The sequence below is a fragment of the Callithrix jacchus genome, chromosome 17 (genome assembly GCF_049354715.1).
Source record: "Callithrix jacchus isolate 240 chromosome 17, calJac240_pri, whole genome shotgun sequence".
NCBI classification, from domain to species: domain Eukaryota; kingdom Metazoa; phylum Chordata; class Mammalia; order Primates; family Cebidae; genus Callithrix; species Callithrix jacchus.
In genome coordinates this window covers 80587462-80613128 of record NC_133518.1, presented here as the reverse complement: position 1 = coordinate 80613128, position 25667 = coordinate 80587462, and the positions used below count along the sequence as shown (strand labels likewise).

The window sequence follows — 25667 nt, the reverse complement described above, 5'->3', positions numbered from 1 at the left end:
AGATTATCCCAAACCTATGCAAATTCTTCCAGACAAAGAACAATGGGACAGATAGCTCATTCTATAAGGGTAGCATAGCCTTGATATCAAATCAAGCAAAGCAATGAATGAGCGCTCATCCTCACTCCTGTCACTCAAGCAGGTATCTTCAACCAGAATCTAGGAATCCACGTATTCACACATTCGTGTACATGTTTTTTACTGGGTTCACTTCAGAAATGCAAGCATAGTTTTACAGTAAAAAGCTCTTACAGACGGGGCACAGTTGCTCACTCCTGCAATCCCAGCTACCCAGGAGGCTGAGGTGGGAGGACCGCTGGAGCCCAATTGTCTAGGAGTTTGAAGCTGAATAAGCTATAATTGCACCCTGCATTCTCCAGCTTAAAAAGGAAAAAGACTCTTTCAATGTAATTCATAGAAAAACAAATTAAATAAGAGAATCATTTAATTCATTTGTCCAGATACAGGAAAAACATTGATATAAATGCGTATCTCTTCACAATTTTTTTAAAACCTTAAAAAACTAGATAAAGAAACTTTTTTAATCTAATAAAATATATCTACCAAAAATGCAGAGTGAACAGCATCATACTTAATAATTAGATGTCTAAAAGTCAGCAACAAGTATGCACTCTGTCGTTACGTCTACTCAGTATTATTGTAGCGGTCCTAACCATGGCAGTAAGACAAGAATAGGCAGTAAATTAAAAATCTGTGTTCAGGGGCCAGGCGCCTTGGTTCACGCCCATAATCCCAACTGGGAGGCTTAAGTGGGAGCATCGCTTGAAGCCAGGCCTTTGAGACCATCCTGGGCAGCACAGTGAGACCTCATTACTACAGAAAAAGTTGTTTGTTTTTTTTTTGAGACCCAGTCTCACTCTGTCGCCCAGGCTGGAGTGCAATGGCACAATCTTGGCTCACCACGACTTCTGCTTCCCAGGTTCAAGTGATTCTCCTGCCTCAGCCTCTGGACTAACTGGGATTACAGGTGCACACCACCATGCTTGACTAATTTTTGTATTTTTAGTACAGATGGGGTTTCACCATGTTGGTCAGGCAGATCTCAAACTCCTGAACCTGTGATCCGCCCACCTCAGCCTCCTAAAGTGCTGGGATTACAAGTGTGAACCACCATACCCAGCTCACCCGCCATTTTTTAAAAAATTATTCGGGCATGGTGGCACACACCTGTGGTCCCACCTACCTGGGAGGCTAAGATGGGAGAATGGATTGGGCCCAGTAGGTTGAAGCTTCAGTGAGCCATGACTGCACCGCTGCATTCCAGCCTGGGAGATGAAGTGAGACCCTATCTTAAAAAAAGAAAAAATCTATGTATGGAAAGACTCAATATTATAAAGATGCCCGTTTTCCATATATTAGTCAATAAATTCAATGTAATTTCAATCAAAATCCCACAGAGTTTCTCAAGCATTTTAATATGGTTATTTTAAAATTCACAAGCGTCAACAGTAATCAAGACACTTTTGAAGTAAAGGACAGGTGGAAGTCTTGCCCCACCTCTTATCAAGAATTTTTGGCTGGGTGTGGTGGCTAATGCCTGTAATCCACGCACTTTGGAGGCCAGGGCGGGTGGATCACCTGAGGTCGGGAGTTCAAGACCAGCCTGACCAACATGGTGAAACCACGTCTTTAGAAAAAAGAAAGAATTTTTATAGACTAGGCACTGTGCCTCACGCGCCTGTAATCCCAGCACTTTTGGAGGCTGAGGAGGGTGGATCACCTGAGATGAGGAGTTTGAAACCAGCCTGGCCAACATGGTGAAACCCATCTCTACTAAAAATACAAAAATTAGCCGGGTGCAGTGGTGGGCGCCTATAATCCCAGCTACTCGGGAGGCTGAGGCAGGAGAATCGCCTGAACTCAAGGGGGAAGCCAAGATTGCACCACCGCTCTCAAGCCTGGGCGACAGAGCAAGATTCCATCTCAAAAAAAAAGAATTTTTTTTAGGTCAGGGGTGGTAGCTCACACCTGTAATCCCAGCACTTTGGGAGGCTAAGGTGGGCGGATTACTTGAGGGCAGGAGCTCAAGAGCAGCCTGGCCAACATGGTGAAACCCTGTCTCTACTAAAAATACAAAAGTTAGGTGCCAGGTGAAGTGGTGCACGCCTGTAATCCCAGCACTTTGGGAGGCCAAGGCAGGCAGATCACAAGGTCAAGAGATCGGGACCATCCTGGCCAACATGGTTAAACCCCATCTCTACTAAAAATACAAATATTAGCCAAGTGTGGTAGCACGTGCCTGTAGTCCCAGCTACTCAGGAGGCTAAGGCAGGAGAATCACTTGAATCCAGGAAGCGGAGGTTACAGTGAGCCGAGATCATGCCACTGCACTCCAGCCTGGCGCCTGGCGACAGAGCGAGACTCTATCTCAAAAGAAAAAAAAAGAATTATTATAAAGGTGTAGTAACTTAAGACTGCTCATACTGTCTGGTATTGGTAGGGATAAACAAATAGAGTACAGAATAGAGCGTCCAAAAACAGACACACACACACAAACACAGGCACTGTGACAGAAGTGGCATTACTAACCAGTGGAGCAAAGGATGGACTTTATCCCAGGGACCAGGCAAAATTGGATTCCAATCCCAAATCAGATACAAAAGTAAACTGTATTTTTCTTACAGATTTAAATGAGAATAACAAAACTTGACAACTTCCGCAAGAAAATATAGGGGCTTATATATTTCAAATGGAACTGCTTTGCACGCCTTAAATGCCATCCAGTCTGTGTCCCTGGAAATGCTGTGCACAGAGGACATGCCATAACTCACAGCCTTGAAGCTGTAGATCATGAAAGTCCAGATCAAGAAAGAGGAATATTTTATATTTATATGATTTTACATTAGTTGCTATGCACATTATATTATTTTGTATTATTAGAAGACATAAAATCAGAAACGGTAATGGCCATGAGTAATGAAATTGAATTCATTAAAATTAGCAGCATTTGTTGGCCAGGCGTGGGGGTTCACTCCTGTTATCCCAACACCTTGGAAGGCTGTGGCAGGTGGATCACTTGAGGCCAGGAGTTCGAGAGCAGCCTGGCCAACATGGAGAAACCCCATCTCTACTAAAAATAAAAAAACTAGCACACACCTGTAATCCCGGCTACTCGGGAAGCTGAGGCATGAAAATTGCTGGAACCTGGGAGGCAGAGGTTGCAGTGAACTGAGAACTCACCACTGCACTCCAGCCTGGGCAAGAGAGAGACTGTCTCAAAAAAAATAAATAAAATAAAATAAATGAAAAAAAAAAAAAAAAAATATATATATATATAGTCTGTAAGGTAACAGTTGAAACTGGGATTGGAAGCTGGACAAAATGAATTGACAGAAAGTTTGGGGAGGTGATGTGTGTAGCAATTATTATATAAAAAGAAAGTCCGAAGAATAAAAATATTTCAGTTATTTTTCAGCATCTATCAGGTGGGCCAATATTACTACCACCAAAAAGGCATATTACATTGTGGGACAGGCATTAAGTTGTTCAGGATACTGGGTATCTTATGAGGAATACCCAATTTAGCTAGCTTTATAGGAAGGTAAGTCAGGGTAGGGCCTCTGTCTACTACCACAGGGCTCCAGCTCTGCTTCTCTGATTCTCTAGACTTTCCCACATCTGTTTGAGCTTTGTTAACACAAACAGTGTTTGAACAACGTATCTCAGTCACAAGACAGCTGCAGTAGTTTGAAGCATCACATTCAGGTACAATAACATGCAAAGGAAGAAGCATCATCTCTTCTTCGAGAAATGACACATTTCCTAGAAGTCTCTTGGGAGACATTTCTTCAGAATTCATCTGAATTGAGTCACAATTCTGTTCCGAAACCAGCCTCTGCCAAGGGATGTGAGATAAATATGACTGGTGTAGTAAAGCATATGGCTTTGTGGAGGAAGGTGGATACCTCCCCAAAGTTTGGTGCTTTTAGAGAGAAAGAAGGATGGGAGTGAATGTTAACTAGGCAATTAACAAAATCTGCTCCATTCATAAAGCTTCACTATGAGCACCACAAAACATTCCTGCACTTCCCTTCATTCTGATTCTGCCTTTACCTAGAACCCTTCTGACTGACGTTTAACTGTTTTTATACCAGGAAAGTAGTGAATGAGTATGTCAGTCACTGAAAACGTCTATCAGCCAATATTACATTTAAAAATTGATATTTTGGTTTAAGGTTCCTATGATTTTTGCTATTTCTAGAATGTTATATAAGTGGAATCGAACAGTGTAGTAGCCTTTTGAGTCTGGCTTCTTCTTTTTTTTTTTTTTTTGAGATGGAGTTTCGCTCTTGTTTCCCAGGCTGGAGTGCAATGGTGCGATCTTGGCTCACTGCGACCTCCACCTCCTGGGTTCAGGCAATTCTCCCACCTCAGCCTCCCGAGTAGGTGGGATTACAGGCACGTGCCACCATGCCCAGCTAATTTTTGTATTTTTTTGTTTTTGAGGCGGAGTTTCACTCTTGTTACCCAGGCTGGAGTGCAATGGCGTGATCTCGGCTCACCGCAACCTCCGCCTCCTGGGTTCAGGCAATTCTCCCACCTCAGCCTCCCGAGTAGGTGGGATTACAGGCACGTGCCACCATGCCCAGCTAATTTTTGTATTTTTTTGTTTTTGAGGCGGAGTTTCACTCTTGTTGCCCAGGCTGGAGTGCAATGGCGCGATCTTGGCTCACCGCAACCTCCGCTTCCTGGGTTCAGGCAATTCTCCTGCCTCAGCCTCCTGAGTAGCTGGGATTACAGGCACGCGTCACTGTGCCCAGCTAATTTTTTTGTATTTTTAGTAGAGATGGGGTTTCACCATGTTGACCAGGATGGTCTCGATCTCTTGACCTCGTGATCCACCTGCCTCAGCCTCCCAAAGTGCTGGGACTACAGGCTTGAGCCACCGCGCCTGACCGAGTCTGGCTTCTTACATTTAGCATAATGCATTTAAAATTCATCATGGTGTTGCCTGTGCCTGCATCTGTATTGTTTTCCTTTTATTTTTCATTGCTTTTTTTCCTTTTAATTGCTGAGTATCATTCCACCATAGGGATGTATCCCAGTCTGTTTATCCATTTCCCAGTTGAAGGGCATTTGAGTTATTTCCACTTAGGGGCAATTATGAATGAAACTACTATAAACTCATGTACAAGTTTCTGTATGAACATAAGTTTTCATTTCTCTTCAGAAAACACCTGCATGAGGAATTGTTGGCTCATTTAGTGAGTGTATTTTTATTTTATTATTTTATTTTAATTTATTTTGAGATGGAGTCTCGGTCTGTCACCTGGGCTGGAGTGCAGTGGCATGATTTCAACTTATGCAACCTCCGCCTCCCGATTTTTTTTTTTTTTTTTTTTTAAATAAAGATGGGGTTTCACCATGATGGCCAGGCTGGTCTTGAACTCCTGACCTCAGGTGATCCAGCCACCTCAGCCTCCCAAAGTGCTAGGATTACAGGCGTGAGCCACTGCGCCTGGCCCTGCCTCCTGATTTCAAGCGATTCTCCCGCCTCAGCCTCATGAGTAGCTGGAATTACAGGCACCTGCCACCACGCCCAGCTAATTTTTGTATTTTTAGTAGAAACAGGGATTCCCCACGTTGGCCAGGCTGGTCTCTAACTCCCAACCTCAGGTGATCCGCCTGCTTCAGCCTCCCAAAGTGCTGGGATTACAGGTGTGAGCCGCCGAGCCCTCTGTCCTATGATTTTTGATTTTTTTTTTTTTGAGATGGAATCTCTGTTGCCCAGGCTGGAATGCAATGGTACGATTTCGGCGCACTGCCCACCTCCCAGGTTCAAGCATATTCTCTTGCCTCAGCCTCCCAAGTAACTGGGATTACAGGTGTGCACCACCACATCTGGCTAATTTTTGTATTTTTATTAGAGATGGGGTTTTACCATGTTGGTCAGGCTGGTCTTGAACTCGACCTGAAGTGATCCACCTGCCTTGGCCTTCAAAGTGCTTGGATTACAGGTGTGAGCCATCACGCCCAGCCAAAAACCCAGAATTTTATAGCCTCCAGCTTCATGACTCCTAAACTATAATTTCTATAATCTTTTGGCTAATTTGTTAGTCCTACAAGGGCAGCCTATTCCCCAGGCAAGAAGAGGGTTTGTTTTGGGAAAGGGCTGTTACTGTTTTGGTTTCAAACATAACCTACGTTCCTCCCACGTTAGCACGCCCAGGAATGAGCAAGGACAGCCTGGAGGTTAGAAGGAAGATGGAGTTGGTTACGTCAGATCCCTTTTACTGTCTCAGTTAAAATTTTGCAGTGGTGGTTTCAGAAGGTCCAGGTTGCAGTGACCTGGGACTGAGCCACTGCACTCAGGGCTATTGGGAGTCAGGCCCTGTCTCAACAGTAATAATAATGAGACTGGGTGCGGCGGCTCACACCTGTAATCCCAGTGCTTTGGGAGGCTGAGGCGGGTGGATCAAGAGAGCAGGAGTTCCAGACCAGCCTGGCCAACATGGTGAAACCCCGTCTCTACTAAAAATACAAAAATTTAGCCAAGTGTGGTGGCGCGCACCTATAATCCCAGCTATTCAGGAGGCTGAAGCAGGAGAATTGCATGAACCCAGGAGGCGGAGGTTGCAGTGAGCTGAGTTTGCGCCACTGCACTCCAGCATGGACAACAGAGCGAGACTCTGTCTCAAAAAAAAATACTAATAATAATGATAACAATAACTTAAATTTCTTTTTAAAGATACTTTTAGTTTACAGTTAAACTTGAAAGCAAGGATAATAGTCCCTTTCTAAAACTAATCCCCTTCTTGCTCAGGGACCAAAAACTGCCTTTGTAAAACTAATGAAAGGCCACCAGATCGGGATTGTGGGAGGGGCTGGAACTCGCCTAAAATTTAAGTGTGGTTTCTTTTCCTTTTCTTTCTTTCTTTTTTTTTTTTTGAGATGGAGTTTCGCTCTTGTTACCCAGGCTGGAGTGCTATGGTGCGATCTCGGCTCACCGCAACCTCTGCCTCCTGGGTTCAGGCAATTCTCCTGCCTCAGCCTCCTAAGTAGCTGGGATTACAGGCACACGCCACCATGCCCAGCTAATTTTTTTGGGGTTTTTAGTAGAGACGGGGTTTCACCATGTTGACTGGGATGGCCTTGATCTGTTAACCTCGTGATCCACCCGCTTTGGCCTCCCAAAGTTCTAGGATTACAGGCATGAGCCACTGCGCCTGGCCTCTTTTTTTTTTTTTTTTTTATCTTTATTCTTTTTTTTTTTTCCTCAAAGTATACCCTACATATTGCATCTTTCTTTCTTTCTTTCTTTTTTTGTTTTTTTTTTTTGAAACAGAGTCTGGCTCTGTCACCCAGGCTGGAGTACAGTGGTGTGATGTTGGCTCACTGCAGCCTGCACCTCCCAGGTTCAAGCAATTCTCCTGCCTCAGCATTGCAGTTTACTGCAGTCTCAAGCTCTTGGCCTCAAAGGATTCTCCCACCTCAGCTTCCCAGAGCACTGGGCTGCACATGAGCCAAGGCGCCTGGCTATAGCTCCAGTTTTTGTTTGACTCCCATGAGGCTTACGTCTTAATCCTCTCAGCAAGGCAGTTTACTTCTATAGAAGGGTGTGTCTCACGGAGGAGCAATGGTGGCTGCACGCTTGGATGAGGGTGGGGGAAGGGGTACTTATGCCTGATAGGGGTCGCCCCTGCTGCTGTGTCGTTCCCCTATTGGTTAGGGTTAGACCGCACAAGCTAGACTAATCCCGATTGGCTATTTTCAAGAGAGCAGGGGTCTGAGCTGGAGTGGCAGGGTGGGTGTTTTGGAGGGAAGGGTGGTTATGGGCGGGTCAGAGCAGGTAGTGACAGGTGACCTAGGTCAAAGAAGATGACCAGAACAGGTGATTGGAGCAGGTGACCGGGATGAGTCAGGATGGAGCTGGGGGCCGGGGAACAGATGTGAACCACTGATTAGAGCTGGTGGAGAAGTTGTTGGAACTACAAGGAAGTTAAACTTTAAAATAGAGAATTAAAGAATAAGAGCTGGACATGCTGATTCTTTGAAGAGAAACCTGGGATTCACTATTTCTAGCACCAGTAATCTTTGCACTTGGGAGGCTGAGGTAAGTGGATTGCCTGAACTCAGGAGTCTGTAGACCAGCCTGGCCAACATGGCAAAACCCTGTTTCTACAAAAAAAAATACAAAAATTAGCTGAGCATGGTGGTGCACGCCTGTTGTCCCAGCTACTCAGGGGGCTGATGCTTGACCTTGGGGAGGCTGAGGTTGTCTCAAACACACAAACAAAAAAAATGAAAAAGCTATGATTCACACCTCTAATCTCATCACTTAGGGAGGTCAAGGCAGGAGGATGCCTTGAGGCCAGGAGATCCAGCCTGGGCAGCATAGGAGACCTTGTCTCTACAAAATATTTTTTAAATGGCCAGGTGGGATGGTACACACGTGTAGTTCTGGCTACTCAGGAGACTGAGGTGCAAGGATCACTTGAGCCCAGGAGTTGACGGTTACAGTGAACTCTGATCAAGTCATCACACTCCAGCCTGACAAGGAGAGCAAAACTTTGTCTATCTTTTTTTATTTTTATTTTTTAACATTTTTTTGTTTTGTTTTGTTTTGTTTTTAAAGAAATGGGGTTTCACCATGTTGGCCAGACTGGTCTTGAACTGCTGACCTCAGGTGATCCACCCACCTCAGCCTCCCAAAGTGCTGGGATTACAGGCATAAGCCACCTCGCCCAGCCTTCATTTATTTATTTATTTATTTCAGAAGAGAACTAGAGTGAAGACCTTGTCTCTTAAAAAAAAAATCAAAAGCTGAGAATTGATTCCTTTCTTCCCTTTTCCCCTAACCTGCTACCATGTCAGTGGCATTAATTAGGAATGGTTTTAGCCGCAAATAACAGAGCATTTGAACATCAGAGGCTTTAGTAATTTTGATTGTTTTTCTTTTTCTTTTTTTTTTTTTTGAGATGGAGTCTTGCTCTGTTGCCAAGCTGGAGTGCAGTGGCTTGAACTCAGCTCACTGCAGCCTCCATCTGTTGGGTTCAAACGATTCTGCCTCAGCCTCCTGTGTAGCTGGAATTATAGGTGCAAGTCACCATACCCAACTAACTTTTTTATTTTTAGTAGAGATGGGGTTTCACCATGTTGGCCAGGAGGGTCTTGATCTCTTGACCTCGTGATCTGCCCACCTCGGCCTGCCAAAGTGCTGGTGTTACAGGCATGAGCCCCCATGCTCAGCCTGTTTCTCTTACATAGCAAGAGGACAGGCTGGTGCTGGTTCAGCAGTGTCAGAGCAGATAACTGTTGGCCTTTTGCTCGTGTCTGTGGGATAGCTTTTGCAGCTCCAGCCATCGGGCCAGCGCTTAAGTCAAGAGTAGGGAAGGACAAAGCAAAGCTTTCCCAGAACCCCCCGGCAGATTCCTGCATTTTTCTCTTTGGCCATGATTGTGTTATAGGGCATAATTGAAAAGGAAATTACTTCTTATCCAAGTCCCTCGCCTCATGATAATGGGATCTGCGTATTTGTCTAGATTTGATTACACAGAAAACGAACTCCCTCTTACAAAGCAATTCACGGCTATGGTGGCTTAAAAATATTATTGGCCAGGAATGGGGGCTTATGCCTGGAAGACTGAGGGGAGAGGCTCACTTGAGGCCAAGAGTTTGAGACCTGCCTGGGCACATAGAGAAAGACCTCATCTCTACTAAAAAAAAAAAAAAAGCTGAGCATGGTGGAAAGCACCCGTAATCCCAGCTACAGGAACTACATTCTAGGGAGGGTGAGGAGGGAGTGTTGCAGGCCTCTTGGGGTGTTGCTTTTCTGGCCAGAGACCTGTGGTTGGTGGCACCTTTCCTCAAGTTTTGCTTAGGCCCTCTAGGCTCATTTTGCCCACTCAGCCTGGCAGATTGCACTCAGCTCATGCTACCAACCTGTATCCCATGTCTGCCTAGGGCAAGCCAGGCGTGGAGCAGCTTGGAGGTGTGTGAGTGAGCGAGTGTGGGGTCTGGCCACTGCACAGTCAGGCATGCTGGCTGCTGCAGTGGGGCAGGCAGTTCCAGGTGCTGGCACCAGCGCCAGCTCTCCATGAGGCTGCGGCTGGACCAGGCATACCACAAGCATCTTCCACAGCTGCCACTGGGAAATGCAGTGGCACCTGCCAGGCCCCAAAGAGGGAGTCACAGCCCTGGCTTGGGGAACTCCCAGGTCTGGGATCCCCGAAGGGCCACAGCTCTTCTCTTCACCCACAATGTGGTTAGTAAGGGGCATGTTTCAGCCCTGTTGATGTCACAGCTCTTTCAGCCCTGCCACTTGGTAGGTCCCACGTTCTCGTCCTGCATCCAGGAAGAATGAGGCACGTGGACAAGTGCAGGGTGAGCAAGGTGAAGAAGAGCTTTATTGAGTGACAGAATAGCTCAGAGGAGGCCCTGGAGTGGGTAGCTCCTCTGTGCAGTTGGTTGTCCCATCCTCTCTGCAGCTCTCAGCAGAGAGGAGGCCCTGCAGTGGGTAGCTCCACTCTGTAGCTGGTTGTCCCTGTGCCCACTCTGCTCTAGCTGAGCCCAGGGGTTTTATGGGCCACAGACGGGAGGAAATGTGCACTGGTTGGCCCATGGGTGGCCATGGGCAGGCCCAGAAAAGGCACCACAAGTTCCCACCTTGGTCAGTGGAAATGGCAGCCTGGCCCCCAACCTTCAGGCCCTCACTGGTCTGAAGGTGGGGCTTCACCAGGGACCTGTCCCCTTCCACCCAAGAACCTGTCTGCCTCCACTGCCATTCATGGTGCCCAGGCTATAGGTGCCAAGAGGCACCTTCAGGCCAGCACCAAGCTGCCCTCAGCATCCCATTCGCTTATGCTTATTGGCACCCAAAGTCTGAAGGCTGCTGAGGCAGCAAGGAACTGGTGTGTTAGCACTGCCTCAAGCATGTGCACCCAAACCAGGATGTGACGGCACCCAGGCTTGGCCTGACTTTGCCCGGAGATTGGAACAGGTGCCAATAGCAGGGAGAAGCCAGGCTGTGTGAGCCTGTGAGGGCTGGAAGGGCCTTCCCAGGCCCCCAAGAATGCAGGGATGCCCAGGTCCACAGCTGCAGCCATGCCCAAGATGGGGAGGGGGGCAAGGCTCCTGCCTGCTGTGTGGAGTGTGAGGCCACAACATGGGCAGCTGCAGCTGCACCTGGGGAGCTCCTGCCCCAAAACTTGAAAGGGGTGGGGCTCTCACTTGTCTGTGGCTCCCATGGGCTCTGTGCCATGTTAGCCCTGGCCCCTCCCTGCTGCAGCCAGTGTGATGGAAGTGGGCACTCCAGAAGGGCTACTGCTGCCGTCAGGAGAATCACTTGAGTTCAGGAGTTCAAGTTTGCAGTGAGCTATCATTATGCTATCACCTGGGTGACAGAGCAAGAAATAATAATAAAAAAATAGATAAAAATACTGTCTATAAATTGTTTGACATGCCTTTCTTCAAAAAATACTTCCTTCCCTTGGCTGCAGCCATGATAAAAAAGGAAACAAAATGATACCTAATTTCTCTCCTCTTTTGGGTGGGCCAGATTTTTTTTAAATTGCATTTTAGGTTTTGGGGTACATGTGAAGAACATGCAAAACAGTTGCATAGGTACACACCTGGAAGCGGGATTTGCTGCCTTCCTCCCCTTCACCTATATCTGGCATTTCTCCCCATGCTATCTCTCCCCAACTCCCCACCCCCTGTTGTCCCTCCCTTATTTCCCCCTAACAGACCCCAGTGTGTGATGCTCCCCTCCCTGTGTCTATGTGTTCTCATTGTTCAACACTCACCTGTGAGTGAGAACATGTGGTGTTTGATTTTCTGTTCTTGTGTCAGTTTGCTGAGAATGATGGTTTCCTGGTTCATCCATGTCCCTACAAAGGACACGAACTCGTCGTTTTTGATGGCTACATAATACATAATATTCCATGGTGTATATGTGTCACATTTTCCCTGTCCAGTCTATCATCAGTGGGCATTTGGGTTGGTTCCACATCTTTGCTATTGTAAACGGTGCTGCAATGAACATTCGTGTGCATGTGTCCTTATAGTAGAACAATTTATAGTCCTTTGGATATATACCTAGTAATGGGATTGCTGGGTCAAATCGGATTTCTATTTCTAGGTCCTTGAGGAATCGCCACAGTGTCTTCCACAATGGTTGAACTAATTTACACTTGGGTGGGCCAGATTTAATGACTTCCTTTTAATGAAAAGATGGCAGAAGTGTGAGACTTTCAAGATGAGGTCATAAAAAAACACTGAAGCTTTATTTTGTTTCATCTTGCATCACTTGCTCTGGGGAAAACCAGCTGCCATGTCATGAGAACACTCAAGTAGCTCTGTGGCAAGACCCAAGTGGCAAGGGACTGAGGCCTCCTGCCAACAGCCAGCCCCAGCCAGACATTCAGATTCTGCAGCCCCAACTGACATCTTCACTATAACCTGAAGAGAGGCTGCCAGAACTACCCAGCTAAGCTCCTCCAGAATTCCTTACCCACAGAAGCTATGTGAGATAATTTATTATGCGAAATAATAAATGTTTATTGTCGGCTTGGCATGGCGGCACATACCTGTAATCCCAGCACTTTGGGAGGCCAAGGAGGGCAGATCACCTGAGGTTGGGAGTTTGAGACCAGCCTGACCAAGATGGAGAAACCCCATCTCTACTAAAAATACAAAATTAGCTGGATGTGGTGGCACATGCCTGTAATCCCAGCTACTCAGGAGGCTGAGGCAGGAGAATCATTTGAACCTGGGAGGCGGAAACTGTGGTGAGCTGAGATCATGCCATTGCACTCCAGCCTGGCAACAAGACTGAAACTCCATCTCAAAAAAAATGTTTATTGTAATTTGAAGTCACTAAATTTTGAGGACATTTGTCACACAGCAATACATAATATATTAGGGCTCCTCAGGTCTTTAGAGAAGCCTGGATCCAAGGTGATATGCTCACCTGCATCCACTTGGATGAGTGCCTCCTTGTTCTCCCCTATGGAGTTTTCCTACTAGAATAATGGTTCCACTCCCTCTGCTCCCCAGGGGCATGCCTTCCATTGGGCTGGGTGCCTCAGCTGACGGGTCTCGTATACCTAAATTTAGTTTATGAAATGTAGTGTCTACTAAAAATACAAAAACTAGCAGGTGTGGTGGCATATGCACGATCTGATAGGTCTTGTATACCTGTAAGGAAGGGCAGAGCTGCTGGCTCCACTTAAAGCAGCAGGAGCCTGACAGGTTGTCATGCCATCTGCCATCTTCCTTCTCAGTCAACACAGGCGGGTTTCAGGGCATTGCTTGTCTACCCAAGGGGCAAGATGATCACCAACTAGTCTCGGCTGTTTGGGGACTCTCTGGTTCTTTTTTTTTTTTTTATTTAATAGAGACAGGGTCTCCCTGTGTTGCCCAGGCTGGTCTCAAACTCCTGGGCTCAAGCAGTCCTCCCACCTTGGCCTCCCAAAGTGCTGGAATGACAGGTGCGAGCCACTGTGCCTGGCCTCTGGCTCTTTTCTGACTCCTGAAATGGGGTTCTCTCCAAACCTTTAGGTGGTGTGTACATTAATAACTGTGGGTTCTCTTTGTGGATTTAGGCATTGTTCTTTTTTTTTTTTCTGAGACGGAGTCTGGCTGTCACCCAGGCGAGAGTGCAGTGGCACGATCTCAGCTCACTGCAACCTCCACCTCCCGGGTTCAAGCAATTCTCCTGCCTCAGTCTACCAAGTACCTGGGATTACAGGTGCCTGCCACCATGCCCACCTAATTTTTTTGTATTTTTAGTAGAGATGGGGTTTCACTATATTGGCCAGGCTGGTCTTGAACTCCTGACCTTGTGATCCACCCGTCTCGGCCTTCCAAAGTGCTGGGATTACAGGCCTGAGCGAATTGTTCATTTTTACCACAAACAAAATAGTAGTGAGAGAGAGAGATGCTTGCCTTTCCTAAAGTGTCAGCAGCAATTTTAAGATCTTAAATAACACCTTCCCTGAGCTCTAGGGACTGGAAAGTGCTGCAGAGACTAGCCCCACCCTCTAAAACCCAGTTTCTCCCCACGTATGCCGGCCACCATTCTTTTTTTAATTGCATTTTAAGTTTTGGGGTACATGTGAAGAACATGCAAGATAGTTGCATAGGTACACACGTGGCAGTGTGCTTTGCTGCCTTCCTCCCCTTCACCTATACCCGGCATTCCTCCCCATGCTATCTCTTCTTTTTTTTTTTTTTTTTTTTTTTTCAGCTGGAGTCTCGCTCTGTCACCCAGGCTGAAGTGCAGTGGCGAGATCTCGGCTTACTGCAACTCTACCTCCTGGGTTCAGGCGATTCTCCTGCCTCAGCCTCCTGAGTAACTGGAATTACAGGCATGTACCACCACGCCCAGCTAATTTTTGTATTTTTAGTAGAGATGGGGTTTCACCATGTTGGTCAGGCTGGCCTCGAACTCCTGACCTCGTGATCTGCCTGCCTCAGCCTCCCAAAGTGCTGGGATTACAGGCATGAGTCACCGCACTGGCCTCTTCTCTTGAAAAAAAAAATTAAAAATCTTAAAGTTTTATGGGACACTTTATAAATCTTAGTGTCATCCTTGAGCACAGACCATGCTAATCTTCTTTGCATTGTTCCAATTTTGGTGCACGTGCTGCTGAAGCAAGCAGAAGAGGCCACCATTCTTTCTCTTTTCTTTTCTTTTTTTACTTTTTTGAGACAGTCTTGCTCTGTCGCCCAGGCTGGAGTGCAGTGGTGGGATCTCGACGCACAGCAACCTCCGTCTCCTGGGTTCAAGCGATTCTCCTGCCTCACCTTTCTGAGTAGCTGAAATTACAGGTGTGCGCCACCACACCTTGACAATTTTTGTATTTTTAGTAGACATGGGGTGTCATCATGTTGGCCAGGCTGGTCTCCAACTCCTGACCTCAAGTAATCCACCTGCCTCAGCCTCCCACAGTGTTGGGATTACAAGCTTGAGCTACCACGCTCGGCCAGCCGCCACCATTTTTATAGCAGATTAAGAGATGTGCCAGTTTGAGAGGACTTTGAGGGGCCCTCCCATCCCTCCCAAAGTGTTAGGATTACAGGTGTGAGCCACCATTCCCAGCCCTCAGCTCTAATTCTAGCCTAGGGTTTGTATTCAGTCCTCAAGTAGATATGGGATACCTGGAATTCTAAGACATCCTGGCTGAGCTACCCTTGAGCCAGAAATAGCTGTACAGTAGCTTTACTATCGTATAATTCAATGTTATTTCTGTTGTTAGCCTCCTTCATCTGCAGTAGCGAAACCCAGTTTCAGTGAAGCTGGTTTCCTCGGCGCTAAGTGATGCCTACATTCTCAGGGGACTCAGCACAGCACACGCCCCCCGCCTCAGGAGGCACGTGAGCTTTGTCATCTACCCACACCACGACCCTTGACTCGTCCTCTCCCAGACAGGGTGGAGTTCTCCCTTGTTCTCACCTGTCCAGTTCCTTCATGTCTGAAGGTCCTCTGACCTGCGGGTCTGTGTCAACCTTGAGCATGTAGGAAATGCTGGGGCAAGAAAAACTAAGCCTGACTAGGGCTGTCGCCATGCTGTGCTGTTGTGGAGCGTGCAGGGGTCTGGGCACAAACTTGTTCTCTAGGAGCACACGCTGCATCTGAACTTGTAATGTGTGTTTTTTTTTGAGACGGAATTTGGCTCTTGTCGCCCAGGCTGGAGTGCAGAGGTGGCGCTCTACAACCTCCCCCTTCCGGGTTCAAGTGATCCTTTTGCCTCAGCCTCCCGAGTAGCTGGGATTACAGGCGCCCACCACTACACCCAGCTACTTTTTTTATTTTTAATAGAGATGGGATTCACTATATTGGTTAGGCTGGTCGTGAACTCCTGACCTCAGGTGATCCAACCACCTCAACCTCCCAAAGTCCTGGGATTACAGGTGCCTGCAACCACACCTGGCTAATTTTTGTATTTTTTTTCATTTATTTATTTTTTACTTTACTGTCATCTTTAAATGCCCATAATTTTTGTACTTTTGTATTTATTTTTTAAAGTCATGTTTATTGAAGTATGATTTTACATTCAGTAAAATCCATCCTGTTAAGATTTGACAAATGCATAATCATACCATAAGCAAGATGCAGAACAATTGTGCAATCACTAACAATTCCCTCCTGTCCATTTGCAATCAACCCCTTTTTGATCCCAAGGAACTCACTGACCTGTTTTTCTGTCAAACGTGTCAAATTTAATCACTAAAATGATCTACAGTACTATGGAAAAATGTATAAGCACATAAAATACACAAACCAATTTTTTAAAGACGTGAGATACTTTAAAAAGTTTCTTTAGCATACCAACAGAAAATGAAGGTGGCATTGCATTTTACTATAGATGTGTGGATATTCACCAAAGTCCACCATTGGCATATATATGGCTCAACAGTGATGTTTAAGAATACACTGGGTAGGCGTGGTGGCTCATGCCTGTAATCCCAGCACTTTGGGAGGCCGAGGTGGGTGGATCACCTGAGGTCGGGAGTTTGAGACCAGCCTGGCCAGCATAGTAAAACCCCATCTCTACAAACATTAGCCTGTAATCCCAGCTACTTGGGAGGCTGAGGCGGGAGAATCACTTGAACCTGGAAGGCAGAGGTTGCATTGAGTCGAGACTGAGCCACTGCACTCCAGCCTGGGCGCTAGCGAGACTCTAACAAAACAAAGATGTGTAAAAATACAAAATTAGCTGAGTGTGGTGCTGCGTGCCTGTAATCCCAGCTACTCAGGAACCTGAGGCAGAGAACGGTATCGGGAAGCAGAGGGTGCAGTAAGCTGAGATTGCACCACTGTACTTCAGCCTGGGAGACAAGAGTGGAGGTTTTAAAAAAAAAAAAAAAAGGAAAAAAGAAAAAAAACACTATACTGTAAAATAACAATCGTAACCATCTTTAGAGTTAAGTCATCTCCTTTTTATTTTTATCTAAAATTTTTTTTTTTTAAAGACGGGGTTTCACCATGTCTTTAAATTCAAGGAGTTCAAGGCTGGTCTTGAACTCCTGACCTCAGGTGATCCGCCCGCCTTGGCCTCCAAAGTGCTTGGATTACAGGCGTGAGCCACCACACCCGGCCTAAGTCATATCTTTTTTGAGTATATGAACCACGATTAAGGTATTGCTCTTTGGTATTAACATTGTCAGGTTACAGACCACAGCTGGTTCATAGAAACAGTACTTTAAATAATGAAATTAAATTCCATAAAAATTTCCTACAGGATCAACTCAACTATAAGGCAGAGACACAAAACAGTCAGGCAATATTCTTATAGATGGTTGGGGCCCTCTCCAAATTCATCCTGCTACCACTATGAAAAGAACAACCAAAAAAAGCAACCTCTATTCTGTAGATACTAAAGGTAACATATCCAAATATGTCTCATCTACTTGAAAAGCTTCACTGATTCTTTCAAGGGCCAGACCTTAAGTTCATCAGCATCTTGAAACCACCACGCCCAGTCACATGCCGCGGCCGAAAAGCAATTTTTGTATTTTTAAGAGATGGGGTTTCACCGTATTTGTCAGACTGGTCTTGAACTCCTGACCTCTCGTGATCCACCCACGTCAACCTCCCAAAGTGCTGGGATTACAGGAGTGAGCCACCCCGTGCCCAGCCATGAACTTGTAATGCTGCTGCTTCACTGCCTCTTCCAGCCCAGGAAGCCTTTATTTGCTCTGAGTTCAGGGAGTCCTGTCTCACTCAACATCAGATACTCTTACAAATCTATTTTCTTGTGTTGAGTTTGTTCTGTTCCTTTCTGAAAGGTCGATTTTCGAAACTCAAAGCCTGAAATGAACTTCTTTTTCTTCTCGATGAACCGTTTCCTGAAGGAAGAAATGGAGAATGCCCAGATGACTAAACAGGGAAAGGACCACATAATCCAAGGATAGGGTAAGATATTGGTTAAGAGTTTTTAAAAACTTACCCTATCACACATACGCGATGTCACTAAGTCCTTTCAACAATTTTGTGAGAAATAGCTTCTATTTTATTGTTTAGGAGATTCAGAGAGGTTAGGCTACACAGCTAGAAGCAGAATCTGGCTGGGCACAGCGGTCCACGTGGGCCTGTCATCCCAGCTACTCGGGAGGCTGAGGCAGAACTCCTTGAAACAGGTTGCGGTGAGCCGAGACTGGGCCACTGCACTCCAGCCTGGGTGACGGAGCGAGATTCCGTCTCAAAAAACAAACAAAACAAAACCAAAAATAGAAGCAGACTTGGAATCCGTGTCTATCTGATTCTAGAATCCTGTCCATGCCAACTCACATACGATACCTACAGACAGTTAAAAGTTTAACCTGAGAGGCCAAAATGGGAGGATCACCTGAGGCCGGGAGTTCAAGACCAGCCTGACCAACATGGTGAAACCCCATCTTTATTTAAAAAAAAAATTGAAAAGTGTAACCTGAGTGTTCCCATTTTTATCAGCCCAGGGGTGCAAATGTCACATAAGCACATACCCACAATTTTGCAGGCAGGTCACCCCTCATTTGCTCACACAGAACCTCAGCTTCCTTCAGAATGCCCCCTGAAAAGATTCTTTAGCTATCCAAGAACAAGCCTCCTGTACTGAATGCAGCCACTCTCTTCTGTCCTCCTTGGCAGGAACCGACACAAACATGTATTCTGCTGCTTGCTGCGCCATGGTCATAAAGTCCTTCTTCTCTCACCCGGAATTTGATGTCTTCTGCCTACATGCAGAAGCGGTAACAGGCTAACTTATTAGCTTGTGAGTAGGGTAGATCAAATCCTGTGCCTGACACATGGCAAGGCTTGAGGCCAGGTGCTATGTGGTGGCAACCACAAGAAGCTGTTCAGACTCCAGGCAGAACCGGCTGCTACAGGCCAGCCCCAGTGGCTCCCGCCTGTAATCCCAGCACTTTGGGAGGATGAGGGAGGAGGATTGCTTGAGCCCAGGAGTTTGAGACCAGCCTGGGCAATATATAGGGAGATCTTTTTTTTTTTGAATGAAGTCTCGCTCTGTTGCCCAGGCTGGAGTGCAGTGGCGTAATCTCCATTGCAACCTCTGCCTCCCAGGCTCACGTGACTCTCCTGCCTCGGCCTCCCACGTAGGTGGGATTACAGGCTCTCCCGACCACCCCTGGCTAATTTTTTTGTATTTTAGTAGAGACAGGGGTTTCACCATGTTGCCCAGGGTGGTTTCAAACTCCTCAGCTCAGGCAATCCACCTGCTTCAGCCTCCCAAAGTGCTGGGATTACAGGTGTGAGCCACCATGCCCAGCCAATATAGGGCAATCTTGTCTCTACCAAATATTTTTTCTTAATTAGCTGGGCCTGGTAGTGCATGACTATGGTCTCAGCCACTTAGGAGGCTGAAGTGGGAGGATCATTTGAGCCAGGAGTTCGAGATTGCAGTGAGACGTGATCGCCTCATGGCACTCCTCATGGGCAACAGAGGGACGGACACCTTTTCTCTAAAAACTAAAAGGAAGAACTGGTTGCTGTAGCATGAGAAGGGAGGTGAAGTGTTGGAAATGGGTTCTCAGTGTCGCAAAGAGATCTCTTAGCAAGGCCAGTTTTACTTTCTGCAGAAAGGGTGCCGCCCGAGAGCGGTCTTGCCATGAGAGCACGCTTGGACAAAGGAGACAGGATTATTTATGACCTGATGCATCCACCCTGCTGCTGTGTCTGGTTTCCACTGGCTGGAACAGGGCCTCACATTCTATACTTGACCTGATTAGCTAACAGCTTAAGACTTCCCTAAATAGGCTGGGGAAAGACAGAACAAAGAAAAGAGCAAGTCACTCATGAGATGGTCAGGGAAGTGCTTCCAGACAAGGAATGGCATCGGCTATGGGCTGGGCTCGCCCAGGCCTGTCCGCGCATGCCTGCATAAGCTAAGGCAGCTAACTGGACTAGAGTATAGGGGCTGATAGTGGATAGAGAGTGTTGGAATGAGAAATTATTATCCTTTCAGACCTTAAGATGGAAACCTTGATGAAGAACGTCTCTACTTCTTACATAAACCAAGGGAATCCAAAGAGGTGTCTCTATACCTCTGCATATCTCATTAGCCACTGTACTGCTTACTCTCAGCAGAGACTGGAAAAGCCAGCCTCTCAAGCAGGAAGTGTACACAAAGCCACTGGGCCGGCCTGTGGTTTACAGTTTAAAACAAAGATGACAACAGCCCTTTCCCAAAGCAAAGCTCCTTCTTGCCTGGGGACTAGACGGCCTTGTAGGACTAAGGAATTAGCCTCGGATAAGAAAGTATGGTTTAGGAGTCATGCAGCTGGAGGCTACAAGATGCTGCCCCTCCCTAAACTGCTCCTAAGATCAGAGCTTGAGATATTTTGCAAACCCTGCACTTGGTGGAGCAGCTGGTACCACCGGATCCTCTGATCCGTGGCCCCCCAACCAGGAACTGACTCAGTGCAAGAACACAGTGTCAATTCCCTATGATTTTATCTCTAACCCAACCAGTCAGCACTCTCAATTCACTGGCCTCCCCTCACTCACCAAATTAGTCTTAAAAACTCTGATCCTGGAATGCTCAGGAAGACTGAATTGAATAGTAATAAAGCTCAGGTCTCCCACACAGCCGGCCCTGTGTAAGTTACTCTATTGCACTCCCCGGTGTTGATGCTCTGTAGGCATCGAGCAAGGGGAACCCAGTGGGTGGCTACACTTACCCTGCACCCAACCTACTTTTACTGGGGTCACCCAAGACCTCAAAGTTGTTGATTGCTTATTTATCTTCTCAGTACATTGTGGCATGAGGCTCACTCCCTCCTCAGAAGCCACAGCGGCACGCCCTGCTGACCTTCTCCCTCCCCGCCTCCTCCTCTGCTCAGCCTTTTCTGCACAGGACTCCATCTATCCTGAGGTTTGCTCAGGTCCCGCTGCTTTTTCTCTCTGCAGGACAGGTAATCTTACCACAGCCCCAGCTTCACGCAGCAGAAATAAATGTGATTTACAATCCCAAGTGTTATATAACTACACTTGGCTGGGTGCGGTGGCCCACGCCTATAACCCCGGCAGTTTGGGAGGCCAAAGCAGGTGGATCACCTGAGGTCAGGAGTTCAAGACCTGCCTGGCCAACATGGTGAAACCCTCAAGATGACGACTTAAGAGTCCTGCAGTAAGTCTCAGCCCAGCAGGCTCCCATTTCACACGCTGGTCCTAAGGTTACCTATCTGACGTCTCCACACAGTCCTAGGAAACTTATCTGCACTCTTCCCTCGGTCCATCTGGAATGCCACACAAAACTCCCTTTCCTTTCTAGGCTAAAGCTGCCACAGGGCTTTGGCATCTCTGGATTGTATTCAGGTTCACCCTGGGCACTACTGGTTTTGATGTGGTTGTGGCTTGTCACCCTCGTATCCTCAAGAGTGGTCTAGAGCCCCATAGACTCATGGCAGTGGTCAGCAGAACTCCACAGGCCCTTTCCATCTGGGTTCTTTCTCTGAATTCCTTTTAATAGGCCTGTATACTGCTGGAGTAGAGGGGCCCTGTGGAGTCTAGGGTGGCCAGGGCTGCAAAGGGACACAGAACATAAGCGGTCAAGTCCTTGATAATAAGAAAGCAACAGACAAGAAACCTCTTGGGGCTGGGACACAACTATGGAATCCCAGCTGGATAACCATGTGGATAATGGCCTGAGTCCCAGGATCTGTGGACTGTGGAATTGTAGCTCTAGGGTTCATCTTGATCCTCAGAAGAGATTCAGGGCAATTGAAGCCTTATTGCAAAGTCGTATTTAGTTTCACTGGTTTCTATCTCATCACAACTTTGGAGGAGGTAGAGAGGTGTGGTTTGTTATTTATATACGTGTTTGGAAAACTGTCCCATAAAACGTGAACATTAGTCTTAGTTTAGATATGAGACTTTTTCTGGGGAGAAATGCATTCCTGGAGCAGTTCTTCTGAGTATAGTAACACCTGTCTTTCTCAGGGGTGGCCTCAGGTTACCCAGAGAATAACACAACTCAGACCTCGCAGATGGCTTCTAATGCGCCAATTATCTCTTCTAGGAGCTTCTATCAGGCTCCTTCACCCAGCTGTGCCCCTCAGGAAGATGCCCAGGCTCCAGCGGGCAGATGGAGGAAGGGGGGACCTCGGAACCACCAGTCGCCCACCTCAGTGGAGGCTGAATATACAGAATCAGGAAGCACAGAAACCCACATCGATATCATCATGAAACTGCAGGACACCAAGCATGAAGAGAAGATCTTAAATGCATCCAAGGAAAAAGCACAAATTATAGAGAGCAGACGCGGAGACTGAGAGCAGCAGATGCTGTGCCGGCCACCGTGGAGCTGGAAGCCGTGAGATACAGACAATGTGACTTGGACTCTTCACCGTCAGCTTAGAATCAGGTGTTGAAATAGATGGTTGTTCAAGAATCTGCTCATGGTAAAGGCATTTCCAGATGGGAGATAGAATTTATCACAACAGGAGACTCAGGCGAGTGAGACTCCAGGGACTCACTGAAGATCATTCTTCCTGCGGAAGGAGGTGGCCCTGGAGAAAGGTCTGAGTCTGAGATGGGCAGATGAACAGGCAGCCAGTGAGGATGCGGGCAGCGGAAAGCAACGTGGCTGGAAAGCTCTGTGAACTAGCAACCTTGGTTGTGTGGGCTGCGGGGAGAAAAATGAGAGCCCTCGCCAACACCACCCAGGAAATAAGCTCTGAGTGTTTTAAACCCTAGAAGATGCCATGGGAAAGCAACTCCATGAGCTCTGGAGATGAAGGAGGTCCTAGGAGCCCAAACGGGGAAGGAAAACATTAAGAAATTCAGGTCAAGCGTGGTGGCTCATGCCTGTAGTCCCAGAACTTTGGGAGACCAAGTTGAGTGTATCACTTGAGCCTAGGAGTTCAAGACCAACAAGGCAAAACTCCATCTCTACCAAAAAAGTACAAAAACTATCCAGGGATGGTGGCATGTGCCTGCAGTCCCAGCTGCTTGGGAACCTGAGGAGGGAGGATCACTTCAACCTGGAAGGTTGAAGAGGCTGCAGTGAGCCGACATCGGGCCACTGCACTCCAGCCTGGGTGACAGAATGAGACCCTGTCTCAAAAATAAGAAGAAGAATAAAGTAGCCCGCTGGGCACGGTGGCGCCCATCTGTAATCCCAGCACTTTGGGAGGCTGAGTGGGTGGATCGCAAGGTCAGGAGACCGAGACCAGCCTGGCCAACATGGTGAAACCCCGTCTCTAGTAAAAATACAAAAATTAGCCAGGCCTTGTGGCGGGCACCTGTCATCCCAGCTACTCAGGAGGCTGAGGCAGGAGAATCGCTTGAACCCAGGAAGCAGAGGTTGCAGTGAGCCGAGATTGTGCCATTGCACTGCAGCTGGGCGACAAGAGCAAAACTCCGTCTCAAAAACAACAAAAAGAGCCTATTCATGTAACTAAACACCACCTGTTCCCCAAAACCTGTTGAAATAAAAAATATTTTTAAAATTGAAAAATAAAATATAATAATGATTAAAATATCCCATTGTTACATTGATTACATCTTTAGATAATTTTTTAATATATTGGGTTAAATAAGTATATCATTAAAATTAATTTCACTTGTTTCTCTTTACAGTTTTAATGTGACTATTAGAAAATTTAAGCTTGGACAACTTAGTGAGCCCTCGTCTCTACAAAAAAAATTTAAGACTTAGGCTGAATGCAGTGGCTTATGCCTGTAATCCCAGCACTTTGGGAGCCCAAGGCAGACAGATCACTTGAGCCCAGGAGTTCAAGACTAGCCTAGGAAATATAGACAAACCTCGTCTCTACAAAAAATGCAAAGTTAGCTGGGCATGGTGGCACATGCCTGTAGTCCCAGTTACTCAGGAGGCTGAGATGGGAGAATTGCTGAAGCCCAGGAAGTTGAGGCTACAGTGAGCCATGATTATGCCACTGCACTCCAGCCTGGTCGACAGTGAGAGTCTGTCTCAAAAATAAGAAAAAAATTAAAATGACACGTCTGGATCACATTGTGGCTCAGCTGTTCTTATTGGTACTGGACTAGAGTCATTCACAGCTGTGCATTCTGTGTGTGGTGATGGGGTGCGCTAATCTGATGGATGGACTGGTGCAGCTTTTCCCATTTTCTCAATTTGATTGAACTTTTTTTTTATTGTACTTTAGGTTCTGGGGTACATGTGCAGATCATGCAGGATTGTTGCATAGATACACACATGGCAATGTGCCTCTATCCCCCCTCCCTTTTTTTTTTTTTGAGATGGAGTCTTGCTCTGTCACCCAGTCACCCAGGCTGGAATGCAGTGGTGTGACCTCAGCTCACTGCAGCCTCCACCTCCCAGGTTCAAGCGATTCTCCTGCGTCAGTCTCCTGAGTAGCTGGGATTACAGGTGCCCACCACCACACCCAGCTAATTTTTGTATGTTTATTAGAGATCGGGTCTTGCCAATGTTGGCTTGGTTGGTCTCAAACTTCTCAAGTGATCTGCCCACCTCAGCCTCCCAAAGTGCTGGGATTACAGGCCTGAGCCACTGCGTCCTGCCTGATGGCAATGAAATTTTTAACAATTAAGTGTCCTAACATCTTAAGACATGGAGGCTTTCTGGTATTAGGCTGCTTTTGGTGCAGATACTACTAGAGGAAAGGTGAGGGTCATCTCTGTGTTTCCAGAAATCTGTCTCCAAAGTTTTGTAAATGTTTCATTTCACTACTATTAAATCATATAGTGATTTAATACCAATTCTAAGTACAAAAGTCATAGATAGGATTTCTGTCTGAATAAACTGGTTCCGCCTCTCTTAATTTCTAGTGATGTTAAGGCCCCTGTGTGTCCGTATGTTGAACTGGTTTTGAAACTACCAAAACTTTCACCTAATAGGGATGGTTCCGTCTCCAGTAATTGCATTTTTGACGTCATGGTCCATGAAAGGAGCGTCAGGAGACAGTAACCACAGTAATTTAATTTGAACAGGGACAGTTTAATCTAAAGATGTATTGACCATTTGAAGAGAAGTAACTACTGCAAGGGCATCGAAGAGAACGCTAAAGAACATCCTAGGCAGAGGGCGGCGTCTCACGGAAGTACTGATTTGGAAGGGAAGGGGAGTCCCACCAAGATGGGATGCAAACCTCCTTCCAGCTGCTGGATGGCAGAAGCATTCACTGGGGTGCCCAGCTGGAGCTCATGCACAGCAGCGGAGGCCAGCAGGCAGGAAACATGGGCAAACATTGGCAAGCAGCGTCCTGGGCAACTGAGAGGCCAGCAGGCAGAGGCTGGAGGGCAAGAAACCACTGCCATGGCCAAAGAAAGCAGGCCTCCAGCGCCCCCTGCTGATAAGATTTAGCATCGTGCCAGCTGGCAAAGGAGAGCAGTGAAGCGTGGATTTGAAGCAGGCAGGCATTAAGTGACAAAAGGCACACCTCCTTCAAAGGTGAGGGGTCTGCTGTTTTGCTTTTGGAATATTTTAACAGGTCCATAAAAGACTTTTCACCGAAAAGAGTTTTCCCAACATCCTAAAGGAGGTTTCGCAACTTCCGGGTGAGAGTGACGGTCGAGGTGTCACCTTTCACTTGTTTTTTTTCAACCCATCTCACTGCACGCTGATAGCCTTTTACTCCTTAAGCCTGCTCTTCTCACAGACCTCTGACTCCATCTGGCCACAGTGAGAGTTTCTGTTTCTCTTTTTCTTTACTTCTCTCTCTTCTTTTTTTTTTTTTTTTTTTTTTTTTGCCCTAAG

The 25667-nt window shown here is 46.7% G+C and overlaps 1 non-coding gene and 1 pseudogene across 2 annotated transcripts in view; one reads left to right on the top strand and one right to left on the bottom strand.

Annotated features, from left to right (window-relative positions):
- LOC103788924 (uncharacterized) overlaps nt 1–23445 on the top strand; it is a 28915-nt pseudogene extending 5470 nt beyond the window's left edge. Inside the window, exons 2-3 of the transcript XR_013528789.1 lie at nt 17755–17881; nt 21984–23445. The product of XR_013528789.1 is annotated as an uncharacterized LOC103788924 (transcript). The remainder of the gene's footprint in view (nt 1–17754; nt 17882–21983) is intronic.
- LOC118149024 (U6 spliceosomal RNA) lies at nt 14518–14620 on the bottom strand. Its single transcript, XR_004736196.3, has one exon. It is a non-coding gene; the product is annotated as a U6 spliceosomal RNA (small nuclear RNA).
- Nucleotides 23446–25667: the final 2222 nt, after the last annotated feature.